The following is a 21105-nucleotide window of genomic DNA, read 5'->3' as shown; positions in this document are numbered from 1 at the left end:
GGCATTGCCAATGTTTGTTTTTAATTTTAAGTTGGTAACGCAGAATTGCTTTAAAAAGTGTGAGAACGGCACTTGAACGCATTTCTTTTAGATCAATTAGGTAAATTAAAAGGACATGCATTCTGAGATGTGGTCAACATTGAGAAACTCCTTTAATTGGAAAGTATGATACAGGCACATCATATGCCCAAGTACCCTTTGGCTACAAACAGGCCAGAACTGAATAGGCAGCACTGCCCATCACTACGTGTACACCCCATGCAGCACTGCACATGCAAACCACTGCACACCCACACCACTGAGTATACACCCAACAGAGCACTGCGCATACACATCACCCTACTGTATTGTATGCCCATACCACCCAACCTTGCACATACACATCACCACACTTCACACACACACAGAGCATTCCAACACGCACTTCACACTGCCCCCAGAATAGCAATGCACACACTTGACCACACTGTGCATACAGTGCCAGAGCACTGCACTGCACACTGCTGCTGCCCCCAGCACCACACATATACATCCGACTGCACCACACACATACAGCCCTGTACAGAATATGTACGTGCAGTACTATCCATGTATACTGAAGTTTGGGCTTACAGTTCTGGTGTTCATAATGCCATCTTGCTTTATTATGAAAACTACAAATACTTGAATGTGGCATCACAGTGCTAGTTGGGCATATTTGAATCTGCCATTGCATAAGATAACTTGGCATATTGGTATCTGGCCTTTTTGTAATAAGTGGATATAATGAAACCTTGCATTAACTTCATAATTGAGTGAAAGAATCTTGCTCCCTTCTGCTAAATGGGCATAATATAGGGAGGAACCTCTTGGCTAACTGGACATAATGGAATCTGGCACTGCCTCCTAACTGGGCATCGTGGACACTGGCTCTACTATGATCATTTTGCATAGCCTTGATAATCGACTGAGTACCTGGCATTGGATGTTAATTGTGCGAGAACCTGATGTATTGATGGCAATACCTGGTGATGTACTTGGGCGTTTTGACTGTATTACTTGGTATAGGGTAGCAATATATGGTGCATGGTGTGAGTACCAGTGAACATCATGCCCATACCTGACAATCTCCAGGTACCCATATAAATTACCAGCTATTTCCATGATAGGGCCAGAAAGTACCACAATTTAACACCAATGCATATAAAATGCCTATATGTCAGGCCAACACTATTTGCTTTCAGTGCTTGCTATAAGTGGACTCTAAAATTCTGCAGCAGGCATGGTAACAGACAAAGGAGTAATTGGATCCATCAACCTTTTTTTTGTACATTATCTATACCGCTGCCTCCCTCTTAAATGCTCCTACTCCCTGATCAACCTTTTCCCACCACACTCACACTAATTTGTTGGCAACTATCCTCATGTCCACTAGCCCCTTCTTTCACTCTTCCCTACTCCCCCTTCAGAACTCCTCCATTCCACTCTTCCACTAACCAGGGAGAAGCTCGGAAATGATTGTTGAATACCCAGAAATCAAATGTGTTCTCCTCTCTACAGAATTGACAACCTGATCAAGCATCCACAAGTGCTCTTGAGTCCCAAAGGTGAAGCTACGGCGCATCCTCTTAACTGTTCCAGTTTCTTCCTGTGAGGATGAGAAAAGGTTTAGTGTTTTGCGCCGACTGGAAGCCTGACTGTGTTCAAGTACATTGCAGAAAAGACTAAATCTTATTGCTCTGCAATATACATAAAGATATCATGGATCCGTTAGAAATGCAAGCAAGAACACAATAATTTGTTATGGATTCAAAAGGATGCAAAGATGCAAAAAATAAAAAAAATTGGAAGATGCAGCCCCCTTGCAACAATTATATTGAGAGCTTCAAAAACATTAATAGTACTTTGTTTAGTTAAAATCCCTGCTGTAAGTTCTCAAATGTTTGAAAGATAGTTTTAGTAGTCCACAAATGCTTTATATCTAACACTGTTTTGCTGAAAATGTGTCTATAATGAACTTTAAGTATTGTGCTATTGATGTGATTAGACGTCTGCAAATTATTGGAAGTTTGTGTTTTTAAAACTGACATTATTTGTTTTTCTTTTTTAAATAAATCTAAGAACAAAGAACACATATATTTAAAGGGCTTTAAGGATTAACACTTGGCCCTCTGGCGGTTTGGATTGGGTTATGTTGTGTCTGTAGCAAAGTCCAAAAGGCGCCCCCCCCAGATTTTGTGTGTCTCCTACGCCCCTGATTTGCATGTACATAAAGATCCAGAAGGCTATGTGAGCATGACATTAGCCTCTATCCGAGATACACACTCCGTATCACTAATGAAGGCATTTAATACCGCCCGAGAAAAAAATAGGTGTCATGTGGGTGCTAGGTCCCAGATCTCAATTGTAAAGGTCTCAAATGATGCTGCAAAGCCATGCCTCACAATGTTGGTGGATTCTCTGCTAGTAAGTTTATTATTAATGTAACTGACTAACGTGATCATGCTGATTATTCTGTATAAGACTCACTGTGCAAAAGCTCCATAAAAAAAAATCCGATTTTTGTGTATTCGAGGGGCACATTTTCGGGACAATACTCTGTCAGTCAGAGCCGGCCCTAGGGGGGGCGAGCCGGGCGACCGCCCGGGGGCGCCACGCCCACCAGGGTGCCTTTTGCCCCTGCCACGCCAGCTCGGGGGAGTCTTTCAAGGGCTCCCCCGAGCTGGCGTTGTGGGACAAGGCGCAGCAGGCGGCCTTTTACTGTAAAATGTGCCCCTCCACCGTGGGCACTTTTCACATGAAAAGGCGCCATTAGCCCCACACCACGCCAGCTCCGGGGAGTCTTTCAAGGGCTCCCCCGAGCTGGTGTGGCGGCAGAAGGCGTGGCAGGCGCCTCATTGTCATTGAATGAACCCGTGGCAGCGGGCTCATTCAATGGCAATGGGGTGCTAACGCGTCCTATTTAACCTCCGTGCCGGAACGAGGAGGTTAAAAAAAAATAAAACATTTTTTTTTAAAAGATGCCCCTCCTGGCCCCACCCCCTTCTGCCCCCGCCCCCGGGTAACCAGGGGGGTGCGGTGGGCAGGGGGGGTGCCAATTTGCCCAGGGCGCTGCTGCCCTTAATGCCGGCCCTGCTGCCGGTCTACCTTTCCCGTTCTCGACAGGTTTATGGAAATACATCCTTTCTCTGCTATTGCTGCATGAGGTTTCTCATTGGGTTTACTTGGTGATTGATTTGTGTTTCTACAGCTTAATTTTCCCCAATCTGTCACCTTGAGGTAAAGGCTACAAGACAAAAAAAAGCTTTTGAAGAGGTTCAGATGAAGTTTTTTCAAAACATCCAATGCTAATGGCAGTTCCCATGAAAGAATCGGGCAGTAAGGAACCAGTGAGCAGTGTTCAAGGCTACTCTGTCTCTAATGGATAAGGGCCCAATGTTTGACAAATTAGCGGCAAACTCGCAAAACAACCTAATAGCTGCCCATTGTCATTAGAGAGCAGAAACAGAGAAGTTAGCAAAGAAACACCTCCAAAATCACTACTTTATCACATGAGCCCAGATTCAAGGATTTGGACACCATGCAGAAATAGTTTTCCACAGTCTGTTATTCACCATTCAAGTAGCTGGTCTACAAGATTCCAGTGTGCTGTATCTCTGGCCAATGATGCTGAACAACCGATAAGTAGCAATGCTAGCCCTTCAACTCCCAGGCCACCAATTGGAGTTTCTGTAGGGTGATCTATGACCGTACAGGAGACATCAGAGGGGTAAGGATCAACAGCAATCTCCTTGCATCGCTTATTACTGGGCATAGGGGAAGAGAAAACCTCAGAAAATGTAACCAAAATAGGACTACCAGGAGAGCTTCCACTTGGTCTGGCTCTGTACCTTCGAAAGGACTTTTGACACAAGATGGATCAGGGAAAAGACCTAGAGTAGGCCCAGTGGCTATCGGAAGGAAATTGTGTCAACCCTCCTTACCCAAGGGGGACCAACTCCCTAACCTCACAGTTGATCAAAGGGTATCTGTACGGTTGTCAGAGGGTTTTGCATTACCCAGGCTCCATCCTTGTTACTCCAAAACAATGGACCTGTTGTTGAAAAACCCATGGGCTGAGAGCATATTGGATGGAGGATGGAAACATTCTGCTCAACTGGTCTGCAAGCCCATTCTTCTTCCCCAGAAGACAGGCTGAATTCAAGGAGATCTGGTTCCTCTCACCATTGGAGCCTATTTGGGTTCCATGTGATAATTTCCCCGCATAAATGTCGCCATGCAAATAATTTGCTGCAAAATGCCAGTTTTTTGCAGAGACATTATTACATGGAACATGCGGGGGACATCCTGCAACCCACAAAGCCTTTTCAAGGGGAGCAGGGGACACCCCTTCAACCCCCGCTTCCCCTATCCCTATAATATAACTGTCACAAAGGGTAAATATCATCAGCACACAATATATTTCCTCCAATTGTCTCCAGTCGGAGGACCGGTTTAATTCCTGGTGTGACCTATTGCCCTAAGTCGAGTGAACTCTCAGTGAAGTCTCCCAACCCACATATTTGTTATCTGTGGTTAGAATGTCTAGCTGAGATTAATCTAATAGAACTCCCTTATTCAGATTGCTATATGATAATCACCAGCAAAGCTCCACCAGAAGGCCTACTAATCATGGCTTTGTACTAAAAAGAGCTTGGACTCCATTGGTAAAGCAGAAGTTGAACCCCATGTGTAAAGTGATGCAGCCTGCTATGTTACCCTGCATCTAATATAAATGTGCCTTCCACATTTCTTTGAAGATCAGAGTCTGAATACACTGATAGAACTTGACAATATCTGTCACGTGGCCAAGAAAACACACAACTACTGACACCAGAAGAAGCTTAAAGGGTGTGATTAAACAAAAGTAAAGCTTAAGGCTATTGCATTGAAATGTCATCAAGATGGATGTAACAAAGATTCTTGCGAGAACAAGTCCTTAAATGCAGGGTTATAAACGAAGGACAGCAAACAAAAAGGCATTCAGAGAGATCCAGACAGAAAATTCTCCTATCTAGACCACAAATTCTCCTATCTAGACCACAAATTCTCCTATCTAGACCTCTATAGGATTCAGTCGTTATCACTTCTTCTGAGGACCTCAAGGCCTCTCGGAATTGAGGGGTTCCTCCCTTTGCGAAGTGTCCTAAATGTCGTCTGCTTCCCTGGGGCTCTCTTTCTCTCTGTTGCGTATTCCCCTCTTCCTGGGCTGAGGGGTTCTCCCCCCTCTGTTCTTTTACTCGGGAATATGGTGTCCTGCTCATCCTCCCACACCCGGGATATAATGCACCGATTCTTTTTTTCTTTTTCTTTTTTTTCCTCCCTCTCTCTCTCTTTCTCTCTCTCTCTCCCCCTCCCCCTTTCCCTCTCCTTCGCCCTCTGCCTCTATCCCTCTTCCTATATCCCTCTCTCTGGAAATGATCCTAATAGTGCTTGTTGCAAGTCTCTAAATGCCAAGAAATCATCTCACAGGCTTCAGTCCCTACATCACATCATGAATAGTCTGAAATCATATCATACGTGCTAGACACACACTCAAATTCTAGCCACCTACACAGACGATAAGTACTTCAGATTGATGAAATTAAGCAAGTTGGTTGCGCAAAAATCAATCAGCATTGCGATAAACAACAGATGAAAACATACTTGCCAACCCTACAGATTTAGGCAGTAGGCTACTGCTTTTTAAGCAGTCCTGCCACCTACAGATTTCTGTGACAGATCCTACTGCTTTTCACAGTGGCAAGTAATTTATGTGACTCTAAGGAAGGCTCCAGGACAACGTATGCAACACACTAATTAGTCTGTCTGTACAGTGGGCTGGTAGGTGATGACTTTGATTCGGCTCAGACCAATCCACTGACTGGACAGCTACTTGACTCTGTCCTGCACTCTTGCCGGGGCAACCCTTAAGTGAAACACCAGCGAAGGCAAGTGGCAGAGTGTAACACCATCACACAGCATCTGCCTATCAGACTGAGGGGGGTATCAGTCTCCATGTCATTCAGTGTTTAAATTTCAATAAATATGTACTGCCTGGGCTGCCACTACACTCTGTGTGATTACCTACTTTGAAGTTAGGTAATTGAATTTGGTGCTAAGTTACCATTCAGAATCATACATTTTTAGCATTTGACCATCTTTAAACGTTGTGCTGTTTGATGAGTTGTGTATTTTAGAATGCTCCAGTGGTGCCAACAATGTATGTTTTATATTTTCCTGTGATGTCATTGCTATGAGAATTATTAGTTTTGAAACTTGAAAAATCCTACATCTTTTTGGTCACAGAATGTTGGCAAGTATGTGAAAAAAGACAGTGAAATGGAAATGCATTAATAATGCCAATGCGTCCTATGTATAAGGTTGAAATCTAGCCTGGTGTAAAAACCATAGTAAGAAACACGGGAGGAATTTGGCAAAGCAAAACCTGCTTCTTGTGGAAGGAATCAACAAGCAGCTAGCTACACAACGGGCACATAAAGTGGTCCTGCAGAATGAGGTGACGGTAAGGGGAAAAACAGTCACTCACCTTTCACCTAATTCGCTACATTTTATGGCTTGTCGGCAAACCCGACTAGAAATGATGAACGCGTCACATGACCATGTCAAAGGTTTTGTGAAAGCAGTGGGCCATTTTAAAGTGTAGCACTGATTTGAATGCTACACATATCGTGTTAGAACTCAATACCGGAAGTGCAGGTCAAAAGAACGTTTACTGGCAAAAGTGATAATGCAAAAAATAAAATACGCGCTTTTAGCATGAAATAACAAAATCTAGGTATTTGGAAAAAGTCAACCATTCCAGAGTGTAGTGTTAATCAGCATGTGTCGTATATCGTATTAGAACCAAATACCAAAATACAGGTCAAAATCACGTTTACAGCTTAGAAAAAAACAAGCATTGGCAAAGCCAATAGTTTTGGCAATTTAATTTTAGTACTGTGAAGAATATTAATGTTTCTTAATTAGTGTTAAAAAATGTATTTAAATATATATTGTTTTTGTATTCATGCTAAACATGAAATTTCACAATGAAAGTTTTAATACTTTGTTTTCATTCCGAGAATAGTAAAGGTGAATGCGTTTGTTTCATAAAAATGGATTAAAATATATAGAGAGATTTTGTACATGATAACATTACTTTGGATATGAAAGTTTGAAGTTATACAAAATTAATTTCCTGTCCAAATTGAAGTTAGTTTGTAATTTAGTCAATCGGTTTATTGATGTGTAATATTTTTCCATTACAGAAGTTTAATTTCACATTTAAATAGCAAATTGTTTATTGCCTAATACATATAGCAAAGCAAAAACAACAGGCATAGTGCTTCTAAATAAAGTGGCAGAAGATAGACCTTGTTCACACATTTATATCACACCAGTAGACTACAAGTCTCAGGGTTGAACAATGGCAAAATGCCTGTTTTGTTGGGGGAGGACTCTGGCTCTCCAAATATGTATTCAATAACAGAAAATAGGTCAAAACAGCCATTATTTTAAGCTCATACATCCAACTTCAGCAATAATACAGCATATGCTACCAGACACAAGAATTAAACTTGACTGCATCACAGTGATTAGCACTAGCTGTATGGCATTGGCAATAACCAATGTTACTGTTACCCAAATAAATAGCATTCATTTTATTGACTGCATAAAAATAAAGGCTAAGATATTTGTCAAGCACACCTGGGGTGGTATTAACTGCCCATTAATTGTAGCAGGTGCAAAATGGTGTGAATACCTGGGCATCCAACAGCAGTGCCTGGCAAATACCTAATACTTACACACAAGCCATAACTGCTGGCTTTGCCACTGCTTGTTTTTACCAGGACTTCAGTGAAGGACACACACCATGCTTAGAAACTGAGTGGCTGAGAACCAACCTGGTTAAAATATTTGTATTACACCACTAGAGCATGTAAACCTCCAATTCATGAACTCTCAAAAGATTGCTTTGAAAAAAACACTGGTAGGCACTATGAGTGCAAAATTTGATGTAGCCAAAACTAAAAATGGTGCTCCATCAACTGACAAAGTCCACTCCAGGAGTCCTGCTGCAATCACCCTAATGTGTGATCACCACAAACTCCTCCACTGTTTCCTACCTTGCTGACCCATTACTCAAACCAACCCCACATCAGCTGCTTTTCCGCAACTATGCCAGTCATAGAAATTGATTTTCATGCAAAACTAGAAAACCTTCCCATAGTATTTTATTTATTTATTTATTGAATTTATAGAGCGCTTTACTCCAAAGCGCTTTACATTACAACAATGACATTGAATAAACGGAAGCATAATGCAAAACATGAGACAAACCATCAAAACAATATAAAGAGCAATTTACCTAGGGCCGTGAATGAAAGAAGGGAGCAGGGAGAATGAGAGAAAAGTGAGGAGGTTAATGGGACGGGGAATGAAGGAGGAACGAAAGGAGGGGTAGGAGGAAATGGAGCGGATAGAGAGAGGTAGAGAGTTCCAGTGTAGGGGGGCAAGGAGCTGAAAGGAACGGACCACCCCTGTACAATTACAATGCCTTATTCTGCACATCCTGAATGAGCACATGTGTGGCAGCACACATCATGACCCAACCATCAATGGCACCTGTCTCAGCCCCAGTATTCCAAATGCCCAGGCTGAAACATCCCATAATTTATTCACAGGTGCCATGGTTATTGCAGATCCCAAATGTTCCATATCAGTACCATTGACTCAAGGCCCCAAAACCTGCCCTGACCACTGTTCCCGTTGCTCTATCTCGCACCCACAAGCCAGCGGAAGGGTGATAGACCCACTACAAAGTCTATGGCAAACCCTAAAGCGTCGCCAGTCCATGCCGCAGTACAACACAAACAGATAGCTTTCACCAACAGCAGTGGACAGTTACAATCTTCCTACCCCCCCACTGCAAAGTCCATCTACTTTTCATGCCATAATCACTTGCAACAAGTTAGGTCTCCATATTAAGCAGGATGACACCAAACTCAGGTACTAACGCGTGCACACAGTAATATGCATGTACAGTGGCACAGCGACCGTTAGGTAGTCCGAGCTTTAGCCCTCACCTCTGCAATTTTGAGGTATGTTCATTTAACCTGGCTAACCAACAGAGCCGCAGCCGAACAAAACAGGGCACACACAATAAATGGTGCTGGCAGCTGCAGAGTTAACAAATATCCAGCAATTACTAATGTAAAGCTTTTCATTGTTAGCAACTGCATTCGAATGCATACATTTCTAAGAACCTAATCACGCCAATAACAAAAATAAAAAAATAAAATGGCGGTCATCACGAGGGAACCTTGTAGGTCGCCGCTGGCGCTTAATTAATTTCACTAACGTTGCAAATATTTGCAATGTTAGGAAAACTAACCCAGAGCCGGCAGCGGCACCGGGAATCCCAAAGCCGCTGCCAGCTCTCAATTAGTTCCAATAAAGTTGCGAATATTTGGAACATTAGTAAAACAAACTCAGAGCCGGCGGCGGCATCGGAAAAGCAAAACCGCTGCTGGCTCTGCATTCGTTTCACTAATGTTGAAAATATGTGCCGGGTTACAAACATTAATCTGCCGCTGGCACACATTTCTAACGTTAGTAAAATAAATTCTAAATCGGCAGCGGTATCAAAAAGCCAAGCCACCGCCGACATTCAAATAATTGCACTAACATTGCAAATATGTGCAGGTGGCGGCTTGATGTCACTAAGCTGCTGCCAGCACAGATTTGCAATGTTAATAAAACACAAACAAATTGAGGGCTTTTGTGCTTAAGCGAAATAAAAAAAATTAAAAAATGTACAAATAAATTCAATATAAATACATAATTTACTTGACAACATTTACATCTCAACAAGGAATTCTAAATAAAGAACATTTCCATATCATACACAATATATATATATATATATATATATTTATTTATTTATTTAAAAGCGCTCACACAGCCCGGGGGCATCGAGGCAATATAGCACTTAAACAACCAGAACACAGCTTTAACTCTCATAAAGTGTTCAACTCTCTTCAAATGTAGAAAGAAAATGGCTTACCAGAAAAAAAATGGGTTACTTGTACAAACAAACTAACACTGCACATTCAATCACATTACTAACTGCAAAGCCAATCAGGTGCTTCTTACATCAAAAAACACTTGACCAATCTTCCACAAGGCACTAGATGTACATTTTCAGGGCCATTTTAAATCAAAATATACTATTGCATTACCTTGTTTATTTTAAATTAAAAAATACAGTAAAATGTGTAACAACTTCAAAGCTGCAATAAATATATTTTATAGCATCAATCAAGTCAAATAACTTTTAAATAATGTTAACAGATGGCGGCCACCATTTTAGAAGTAAAAATGGCTGACAAATTCAACACACAGTAGAAATTCAGCCAAAGATGCAAAAAGAGGTGTGGTTGGAGGGAAAATGGGCAGGAATGGGAGGAAAATGTCATAGATTTCACTTAGCAATGGCCGTGAAATGGGTGGGACACATAGCCAAACTACATAAATCCACCCTTATGTCAACTGCATTGAAAAGCATTACAAACCTACATTGAAACCCCCTATTTCAAGCCCTCATGTTAAAGCTCTTATTTTAACTACAATAGTTTTGGCTTTATAGGTAGCACTTAGAGCACCACCTGATAGCCAAAACGAAAGATACGCACTTGTAGTGTGAGGTAATTGGATTGGGTTGTTCCTGCATTCTAAACGAGCACCCTCCATTATATTTCCTCATTTAGACCATCGAAGTGAGATTTTACTCGAAAAGTATAGTTGAAGGAAACTATTGTAGGTGCTAAAACCACAAGGATCAGGAATGACTATCAATAATCATCCATTGTAGGACATCGAGTGGCCGAGGGCATGGAAGTGTTGTACTAAAGGGGCTACTGTTCCTGTTTGAATCCGAGATCGGTGTTCCCCAATCCTTGTTGACAACTTTCTGGTTGTCATGCCCACATAGATTTTAGGATAGGGACATTTGATGACCTATAACACATTGCATGTGTTACAATTGGTATGAGTTCTCAAATTCCATATGTGGATGAATACTGAACTCGTTATGAATGTTTCACATGCTACACAGGAGCCACAAGGGAAGAGTCCCACTACCAGCTGGTGAGGCAGGTTCTAACAATCCAAGATTGTATTTGGCCTCTGTGTTTCATTCGATACCCTGCTTTAGTGCAAACAAAGGGTGTTCAGAAGTACGGTTCATATACATCTTCAGGTTTATCTCCCTGGATCTGAGGGGACTGATCCTGGAATGCTACTTCCACTATCATAATTTGCAGTCTCTCTCCATCCGCAGATAACAGAAGTGAGGTTGATGGCTGCAAGGGAGGCTGTGCTGATGGAGCGAGCATCAACAAAGATGTTATATGCACATGAGCTATGTCAGCAACAGCCTGGATTTCCCTTGGTTGTGAGGGTGTTACCTGCAAGTGAAGCCAGATTGATTTTGCCAGGGGAGACAGATCTCTGCTAGCGAGCGACACACTCCTTATAGTGACTGACAATGTATTATGGGATTTATAAATAGTGAACCTAGCTGGGAAGCAGGCCACTGAAATAGAGGACAGCAGGCCAGTTTTTCCACCACCCATTTTTTTGGCCCAGACAGGTCAATGATTTTCATTGCGTCTTCATGCTTACGGCCATGCCCCACTGCATCCATTCAGAGTCGTCTTGTGACTGTTCTTCACTCTTGCTGGCAGATGGATTTGGCAAGTGATATCTGTGTTTGGTGAGTGATAAGCACAGCAAATAGATAGTGGACTTGCCCAGGAGTTGTCAGTGCCATTTACCTTGAAAGTACCAGGTTTGCCAGCATTTGCAACTAAAAATATCATTTAAAAAAATCAATGTTATGCTTCTATTTCTTGCTCGGAGGCATGGCTACAACTGACCAGCAGGACAGACAAAAAGGGGAGAGACTAGAAGGGAAGAATTATAGGCATACAGATATGTAGATCATTGCGTCTTGTATAAAAACAAGTTTAGATAAGTGTGCGCTGGATGTTTGTGCTGGGAAAAGGCTCTCCTCAAGTAAGGACTGTGGCAATGAATATGAACCAGAAGGTAATATAACTGTTAAATTAGTAAAACAACCAGGGCCTGATTTACAAAACTTTTTTCGAAGGGTTTTTCCATTGAAAAAGGCTTTTGTAAACCAGGCCCTGAGGCTTCTGATCCAAAGAGCCTACTCTCAAGTTACTCGGTTATGAATTAGGAGGGTCAGCTGGGGTGAATTACTGTTGACTCGTTTTCACATTGCTTTAATCAGTGCTTTCAACTTCGTACTTTATATTATCAGTCCAGGAAGCTCCTGACAGAATGGAAGTGGTCACAGGGGCCAGCATGGGGCACCCGTGACACCCTGACAGTTCTTGCTACCTTCGCAACTCATTAAGGCCACTTCTGTGGAATGGTAGTTTTATGTCTAGCTGGAACTAGCTTTAACTCTCATGCAGAGCTCTAATATCAGTATGGTGGGTCCTTGATGCCAATGAACTGCACTTTGATGCATGTCAGAGCACATCCTAATGAGGACTCTGGAATGGGATCATATAGTACAACATCGGGAGTTCCTAATATGTTTATTCAAGTAGTAAACTTGTGTTGCTCTACAACACAGAAACGTTTTAAGAAAGGTTTAGGAAAACTATAAGAATTGTATCATGTTTATACAAAGTAAATGGAACTAAAGGGCTGTTTATACAGATTCAGAATAAAGAGACATTCTGCAGCGACCATAAAAACAAAATATATCAGACATATTAGTCATTTCTGAAACGTTCTGACAACCATGAATAGAAACAAGATGCTGCCAAAAATGAATGAACAATATATACAATAATCTAGCTAGAGAGTAATTAATTACCAAATAGATCAGAGGCTAACAAAAGCCGATACATTATTCTTTCTTCACAAGTGTTTTCATGCAGTGACTGTTAGAGTCGGTAACAAAAAGAGGACATGCATATATTGGACTGGTTGAATTCAAGATGTCGACGAACAAAGAGCGCTATATTTTTCCAGTATTATTGGTTCACCTGTCCCTAGAGGATGCGGGTGTGCCCTAAAAGATGTGTTGGGGGTGGGGGCTTTTGTTATTTGTTATTTGAAAGCAATTCATATACAACTGTGTGTCTGTGTGTCCCTGTCTCTATTTTAATTATAATTGCTAGAGTTCACGATGATGACGTAAAGCACAAACTAAAACAATCATTCTGGGTAAGGTGTCTTTCTCAAGAGTAGACACTCATCTATCTTAAATGTTTTCTGTTATGTGATCACCCTTTTTGTAGAAGCCAGGACTGCAATCATAGTTAGAGGGAGTGATGTAGAGTGCTTCCTGTAAGAGTTCCTTTTCTCTAACCTATCTTGTACACTGACATTTCTCCACATATGTGCTGTATTTTTATTTATTTTGTAAAGAGAGAAGGCTTCTCTAAAAACGGTCACATACATTTCTGGCTGCAAAATGTTGTTTATTTATTTGTAATGCGCCATAGCCCGCGGGCATCAGGGAGCTCATTAACACAGGGATATTTCCAGGGGGACAGGACAAAACATCAAAGGAAGACAGTTATTCATTCAAACAACTGTGTTTTCAGGTGTTACCTAAACACCAGGAGATTTTCTTTTGTGCGTACATTTACTGGAAGTGCGTTCAATGTTTGTGCAGTTTGGAAAGGGAAGGATCTGCCCTTGCGTCTACTTCTTTTAATGCGCGGGACAGAAAGCAGTTGAGTCGTGCTGGATCGTAAGGATATATTAGGTTTATGTCAAGTCAACGTTTCTTTTAGGTATTGGGGTGCATTTCCATAAAGACATTTATAGGGTCAGAGAGAGTGTTTTAAATTGTATTCTTTTTCCGCAATGGTAACCAGTGGAGTTCTTTCCTGAATTTGGTAATATGTTCCTTTCTAGGAATGCTACACACCACTCTGACCGCATCATTTTGGATAATCTGAAGCGTGTGTACATTTTTCCTACTTGCTCTACTGAATAGGTTGTTGCAGTAGTCCAGATGGGGCGTTATAATGGTTCTAACCACTGTTTCCCAATTCTTGCGTGAAACTAACGGGTTCATCTGGTGCAGAACTTTTAAGTGGTATTGGGAGGTTTTTTTTACCACATTATTGACGTGTGCGTCTTAATTCAAGGATGTCTTCAGGACAGTTCCAAGTGTCTTTACTTTGTCGACTACTGTAATGAGGCATTCTTCCACCTTGAATCCTGTGTATTCCTGGCTAAATTTGGCCCTCGCTTGTATGGTGCCGAAGATCATGAGCTCGGTTTTCAAGCAGTTTAGGCACATCCAATTCTTAATCATCAACTCCTTGGTGCACGTGTAGATGGCGTTTAGATTAGCTGAGTCTGTGCTATAGCTACCGCTAAGGTCCATTACCAGTTGGAAATTGTCAGCATAATTAGTGAAGTGAAGTCCCCTGTTTACTAATTGTTCACATAGGGGTTTAATATATATGCTAAAGAGTGCCGGCGAAAGGCATGCTCCCTGGGGTACCCCATAGCTAATCAGAGCTGGTTCTGAGGTCGTGTTTCCCCAGCAAATTCTTGAACTCCTATAACTCAAGGAGTTTATCCATTCAATTGCATGATCTGAGCAGTTCCCTGTTGTGGTTAAGGTTCTTAGCAGCCGTGTATGGTCAAGTAAATCAAAAGCGGCTGAGAAATCCAATAGGATCAGTAGCCCTGTTTTGCTGTCTTCCACCTTTCCAAAGTTTGGGTTTGCAAGTCAAGTAGGGTGCTCTCTGTCCAGTGATTACTCCGGAAACCCGACTGTGTAGGGTGGAAAGCCGATGACTCCAGATGCATCTACAGTTGTGAGGCAGCGACTTTATCTTGAATTTTCCACAAGAAGAGTGTGTTTGTTATAGGCCTTAGATTAGCTGTTTCCTTTGGGTTAAGTCTTGGTTTCTTTATTACTGCAGTTATGGCCAGTTGGAACTGTTCTGCGTGCAAAAGAGGCATTAGCAAATCTATTGAGGAAAGGGGAGAAGATTTTAATGTTGTTTAGTATCATTTTAGCTGGTAGAAGTTCACCCGGGCAGGTGGTGGCACTTAGAATGGCTAATATTTTCTCCATCTCTTCAATTAAGATTGGATTAAAGGTAAACTGTGTGTTTTTATTTCCCCTTGTGTAAATGTCTCTGGGATTTTGCTCTGGGAGTTCATCTGTGGACATCTGGCAATTTTTTATTTTGTTATGGGCTGACAAAACTTTATCCAAAAAGGCTTGTTGAACATTGTCGCCGTCAGCTTTCTCTGGAACAAAAGGGTGGGATAAAGCATCAAGTTTTTCCAATTTTTTTAAAGATTTTCGAAAAGTTTCCTAGTAGTGTTAATTGCGTTTCCAATTTGCTCAATGAAAACATCTTTTTTTTGTTTTGTATATTTTAAGTTTGTAGACTTTTTCCAGGTCTTTCCACTTTTCTACTTTTCATGGTTTTCTTTTTTAGCCAGGCTCGCTCTGCCTTTCTTTTGGCCTTTTTGGAGGGAACTTAAAGCTGGGGTAAACCAATTCTTCTGGTCAGGGTGATCCTGCACGGTCTTTGATCTAAGAGGGGCCTTTTGTCTGAAAGTGTAGAGATGTGTAGTTTGTCGACTTCTTCAGTTTGCATGGCGAGTCCTGGTCAGGCGAGTCCTGGTGGACTGAAGGCAAATTTCTAAATCCGCACTCTGTATTTTATTCATATTTCTCATTAGGACTTTTTTTCTGCAGAATCTCGAAAGGGGCCTTTTTTCTGGCAAGTTTAATATGCAGTTTATGAAAGTGATCGAGCCAAATGCCCGTCTGAGTTTCAATTGCTCCTGTACTAATGTTGCATGCCGCCACCCAATCCAGAGTGTTGCCTTTTATATGAGTGGGCTCATGATTTTGAAGACCCAAGTTGTTAAGGTATTGTTCCAGCTCTATAGCGTCCTTATCCTTTGTGCCCCCCTTCCACGATTCAGGACTCCCAGAAAGACTGGTGTTATTGAGTCAGTTAAAGGGAGTCAGATGTCTTTGTTAAAAGTCTTTGTTAAAAGAGGGCATGTCAGATGGTGGGTGATAGATTAATATAACATTAATGCAGTTGTTGGAACTGCACATCCTATTTTGGACTCAGAGACTTAACTCTTTTTTTGCTTATGATTGCCACACCGCCCCCCCCCCCTCCCACTGAAGCTGATTTTTGCAGAAGCAGTTGTAACACTGGGGAGTTTCTAGATCTATGCTTGTGCCGTTTCCTTCTTGTAACCAAGTTTCTGTGATACACATAATGTCTACATTCTTAGCTACAGTGCGGTTGTGTATCTCTAGTGCATGTTTTTTCCATTATAGCGTTGGTCTCGTGCAGGGGTGTTTCTAGACCTGGAAGAGATCAGGGGCTAAACTAATGTCGGGACTAGTGGGATTCGGGGCTAGGTAGCATTTTGGTTGTAGCACCTGAGTGTCTATCCGGGGCTACAACCAATGACCAGGGGCTATAGCCCCCTCAGCCCCCTCTAGCAACCCCTCTGGTCTCGTGTGTGGATTTCTGGCCTTTATATCCTTCCTCTGCGGGGGAGGCAGTCAATGTGGTTTTTACTTGGAGTTGTTGTGTGGAGTAACCTCTCTTCAGTATTTCCTTTACCGTTTACGTCATTCGATTGTGTATTTATGTGTTGGGTTTTGGGTATAAATAAGCAACTTTCAACCAGCGTTTCCCTCCTAAGTTTTTGAGCTGCTAAGAGCAGCATAATATCCAGAGGAAGTCCCATGGTGTGAGGTGGCTGGTTTATATTGAAGCAGATTATGTTGGACTTACCCAGAGCCCCAGGTGCAGGAGCTTTGCCAAAATGTGCATCCGCGGCCAGATGTAGAGCAGCCCAAACGTGCTGACAACGAAAGAAAAAGCCCCACGCTTGTTGGGAAATGTAGTTTACAGGTTGATCACTGTGTGATTAGCCAAGTCGCTAAGGCTGCAAAAATCATAGCGATCTGTGTTAAATTGCCTGCTAGGCAGAAGTTGAATTTAGGTGGTTTTCAAGTGTGAGCACAATGTCCAGCACAATTACTTTCAAATGCTAGAATACTTTGTTTTGGGCATAGGAGCACGGATCACCCCACAGTAAGAACGCTGTTGAGGTAATCGCTCTTGCAAGTGAAGTGACACAGTCTGATTGCCCAGCTATCAAGCAAAACACACTTTGATCTTAATTGGTATTCTTACAGCAGCCAGAGTAAATGCACAATTGTATCAAACAGTTCTAATAACGTGCCGTCGCCTGTTAAGCAAAAAGTCTTACAATCTAGTGACGCAGAATCTGATTGCCCAGAGTTTGTATTCTTACCTCAGTCACAATAATGCGCACATTTTATACAAATGGTTCTAATAACGTGAACTCATGCAACCATGATACACCCATACGTAACAAAATAGTTAAAATGGATTTTCAAAAAGGAGGCGCAGAAATTCTAAATAATTCTACTGACTTGGACTCATGCCAAACACTCATACCAGCAAAAGTGCACAAAAAGGATGCAACATTTCCTTCCTTCCATCCCATTTAGAGCATCTGTTAAAGTTAAAGAGGGAGAACGGAAATACAGAGGAGAGGCGTTACATCTCCCTGAAAAGGAGCAAAGCGGCTGCTGAGTGCATCATGGTGATAGCTCTGTTACAGGACCATCAATTTTGTAGAAACCTGGACTGCTGTCCGAGTTGGGGGGCCGGGGGGGGGGGACACGTTGTAGAAAGTTCCCTCAAAGAGCAATTTAATGCATCAGGCTAACAAAAATATCAGTGCTCCGGATTCACTTTTTTGGTCTGACTACAGAGAGCTTCTGCACTCAGCCACATCTCTTGCACTAGTATTTAGAGGGGCCTTGGTGTGCATCATCTGCTCGTGATGGAGAAAGTGTGTATCATGATGAAAGCTCTGTTATTGCTTTGACGCTTTTATAGAAGCTAGTTCAACTGTCTATTGTGGTAGGTCAGAAGGAGGCAGACTAGCATTTGCCATTTCAATAAGTATTTTTGGACATAAGAAAATGCCTCATTTTCCCTAATGAAAGGGTTCCCTACTTAACACAACTAACTAGGGTGCTTGTCGTCAGGTAGAAAGTCCAAAGTAAAAAGTCTGTCCTCCGTCTAAAGCTAAACTGCAATGACCCTACCACTTATCCTAAATAACTAGACTAGGAGAATGACTCCCTTCTCTTGGGATTGCTTTCCAGAAAGTACTTCTCAGTACAGGATCTTCAAGTAGGTCTTAGCTATTTCTTGCACTCGTTCATTCAGCTCTCTTAGGGGACCTGTCCACGTCCCTTTGTTTATTTCTCCTTGGCTTCTGAAGTTCCTCTCTCTAGGCGCTCTGGCACCTGAATATTCTTTTACTCTGTTCCTCTCAATTGTAGTTGACAGTTTCTCTTTTTCTGACACCAGTTTCACCAGTTGTAAACCTTCTCTTTTATCCCTTATTACAATCTGCTGCGTTCTTGTCTCCTCACTCGAGTCTGTGTGATGTACCCTGCGACCAGTCTAACGCCTTTTATGATTTTTCCATTCACTAGGACGAGTAGGCTGAATCCCTGAAGGCTTCTCACTCTTTTGACCACTTAGGATATTACTGGGACGAGTAAGACGAGTCCAGCAATGATTCTTGTTCTCTTGGCTATTTCGGGAATTGCTTGGACGAGTAGAATGTGTCAATGAATGGTTCTTTTCGGATTGAATCCTCTCTCTGGGATGACTGTTGTTCACAATACTGCTTCTCTGAGCTACTGGTCCTTTTACTGGGATGAGTGTGATGCTCACAATACTCCGAGTCACTGCTCCTCTCACTGGGCTAAGAATGATATGATATGGAATATATAATGCGCCTATACACAAGTGTTTCAAGGCGCGACAAGGCAAGGGAGGGGAACAGAGGAAGACAAACAACGATCCTACTAGGCCAGGTGACATTGAGATCGTTCAAGTTCAGGGGAGGGCGGGGAGGGGAAAGTGCGGGCGGTAAAGGGGAGGGGGCAGTGCAGTAAATAGGATAACAGTAAAATAAATAAAGACAATAAATAAAAGTGCGGCCAGCTGGTGGCAAGTGCAAGGGTAAGTGCAGACATCAGGGGTCAAGTGCTAGTAAGGGCTGTAGGGATACAGAAGCAGTCCCTGAGTGTAAGGGTAGCCAGGAGGGCAGTGCAGGTGTGCAACTGGTGGGGAGGCGACCTGGGCCCGAGATCAAAGGGTAGCCTGGTAACCAGTGCAGTTTCAGAATCAGCCTGTAGATCACCAGGAAGAGGAGGAGAGAAAGCAGAAGCAAAGAGGATGGTCTTTCAGTGCTTCCGGAACCGGATATGGTTCTACTCAAGTTTCAGAGAGGCAGGGAGGGTGTTCCAGAGGGAGGCCCCAAAAGAAGAAAGATCTACCACCAACTCGCTGCTTGGAGAAGTGACTGACCATGAGGGAGTTGGAGGCAGATGAGCGAAGAGCTCGAGAAGGAAGAGAGAGTTGAAGGTATTGAGGTACCAGGCCGCAGAAGGCCTTGTGGACAATGGAGAGGGTTTTGAACTTAATCCTCGCCGCCACTGGGAGCCAGTGCAGGGATTTCATTCCTGGAGAGATAGGATCCTTGGGCTTGAGGCCAAGGACAAGTCTTGCAGTCCTATTTTGGATGAGTTGCAGAGGGCGGAGAGTAGAGGTAGGCAGATTTAAAAAGAGCCTGTTGCAGTAGTCCAGCCTAGAAAGAACCAGAGCTCTAGAGACAGTGAGCTTCTGGGGGAAGGAGAGGAAAGAAGGAATACCTCCGAGAAGGTGCAGCTGGTAGTGTGACTTCTTTGAGAGTCAGAGATGTGAGGAGAGAAGGAAAGTGTAAAGTCGAAGATGACCCCAAGGTTTTTAGCCTCACAGGTGGAAGCAGGAAGAGGGCCAAGAGAGGCCGTCCAGGGAGTGACATGAAAGGAGGGAGCGGGTGTGCCGATGAGGAGAATCTCAGCCATACTGAGATTAAGGCAGAGATCATTGGCGGCTCATCACTCCTGGATGGCGGACAGACAGTCAGAGATGAGAGGAGAAGAGGTGGCAGAAGGGAGCCTGAAAATAAATTGAGTGTCATCTGCATATCATTGAAAGTTTGGGCAGAGAGCGGCAATGTGTTGGGCAAGAAGTGCCAGGTATTGGTTGAACAGCCAGGGACAGAGGTTAGCACCTGGGGAACACCACAGGTAGAGATAGAGATAGAGGAGAGGAATGACCCAAGTTGGACCTGGGAGGGTTGATCGGAGAGGAAGGAGGTCAACCAGGCCAGGGCCTGATCAGTCATACCCAGGTTATCGGGGAGACGGTTGAGCTGGATGGCATGGTTGACCATGTCAAAGGCAGAAGAGGGATCAAGTAAGATGAGGACACAGGGGGTGTTGGAATCAAGGTTGGAGAGCAGGTCTTAACGCATGTTCAGGAGAACAGTTTCTGTGCTTCTGGCAGCTCTGAAACCAGACTGATGGTCATGGAGATAACCAACAGATTCAGTGTGAAGATTAAGCTGAGAGATGGCCAGCTTTTCCAGAAGTTTGCCCAGAAAAGGAGTGATGGAGATTGGACGATAGAGCCGGGCAGGAAGGGTCAGCAGAGGTTTTCCTAAGAAGAGGGTGCACAAGGGAGTGCTTCAGGGCAGAGTGAAAGACTCCAGCAGTGAAGGACGGGTTGTAGAAATCAGTCAGAGCAGGAACCAGGGTGTCAATGTGGTCCTTGATGGTTTTGGAGGAACTGGATGAACCTGTTTTGACAAGACTTTCATAGATCGTACTTGACTAGAAACCTCGCCTGAGGAGAACAGGGGAAAGACAGAAGGGGGGAGGAGAGGTGGTCAAAGAAGGGCCAGAGGAAGAGCAGGGAGTAGAGGGGGGAGGGGGAGAGGAAGAGAGGGGTCAGGATGTCCTGGGTTTTAGAGATAACATGAGAAGCCAGGGCCGTGCAGAGGGCCTGGGAGGGGACAGGAGAACAGGAGAGGTAGAGACTGCAGCAGGGTTGGCTAGCTCCTTACATATTTTAAAGAGTTTGGCCAAGTTGTTAGATGCTGCAGAGA

This window comes from Ambystoma mexicanum, chromosome 2p, assembly GCF_040938575.1.
Source record: "Ambystoma mexicanum isolate Mex_15411 chromosome 2p, UKY_AmexF1_1, whole genome shotgun sequence".
In the NCBI taxonomy this organism is placed as follows: Eukaryota; Metazoa; Chordata; class Amphibia; order Caudata; family Ambystomatidae; genus Ambystoma; species Ambystoma mexicanum.
This window is presented reverse-complemented; position numbering follows the sequence as displayed.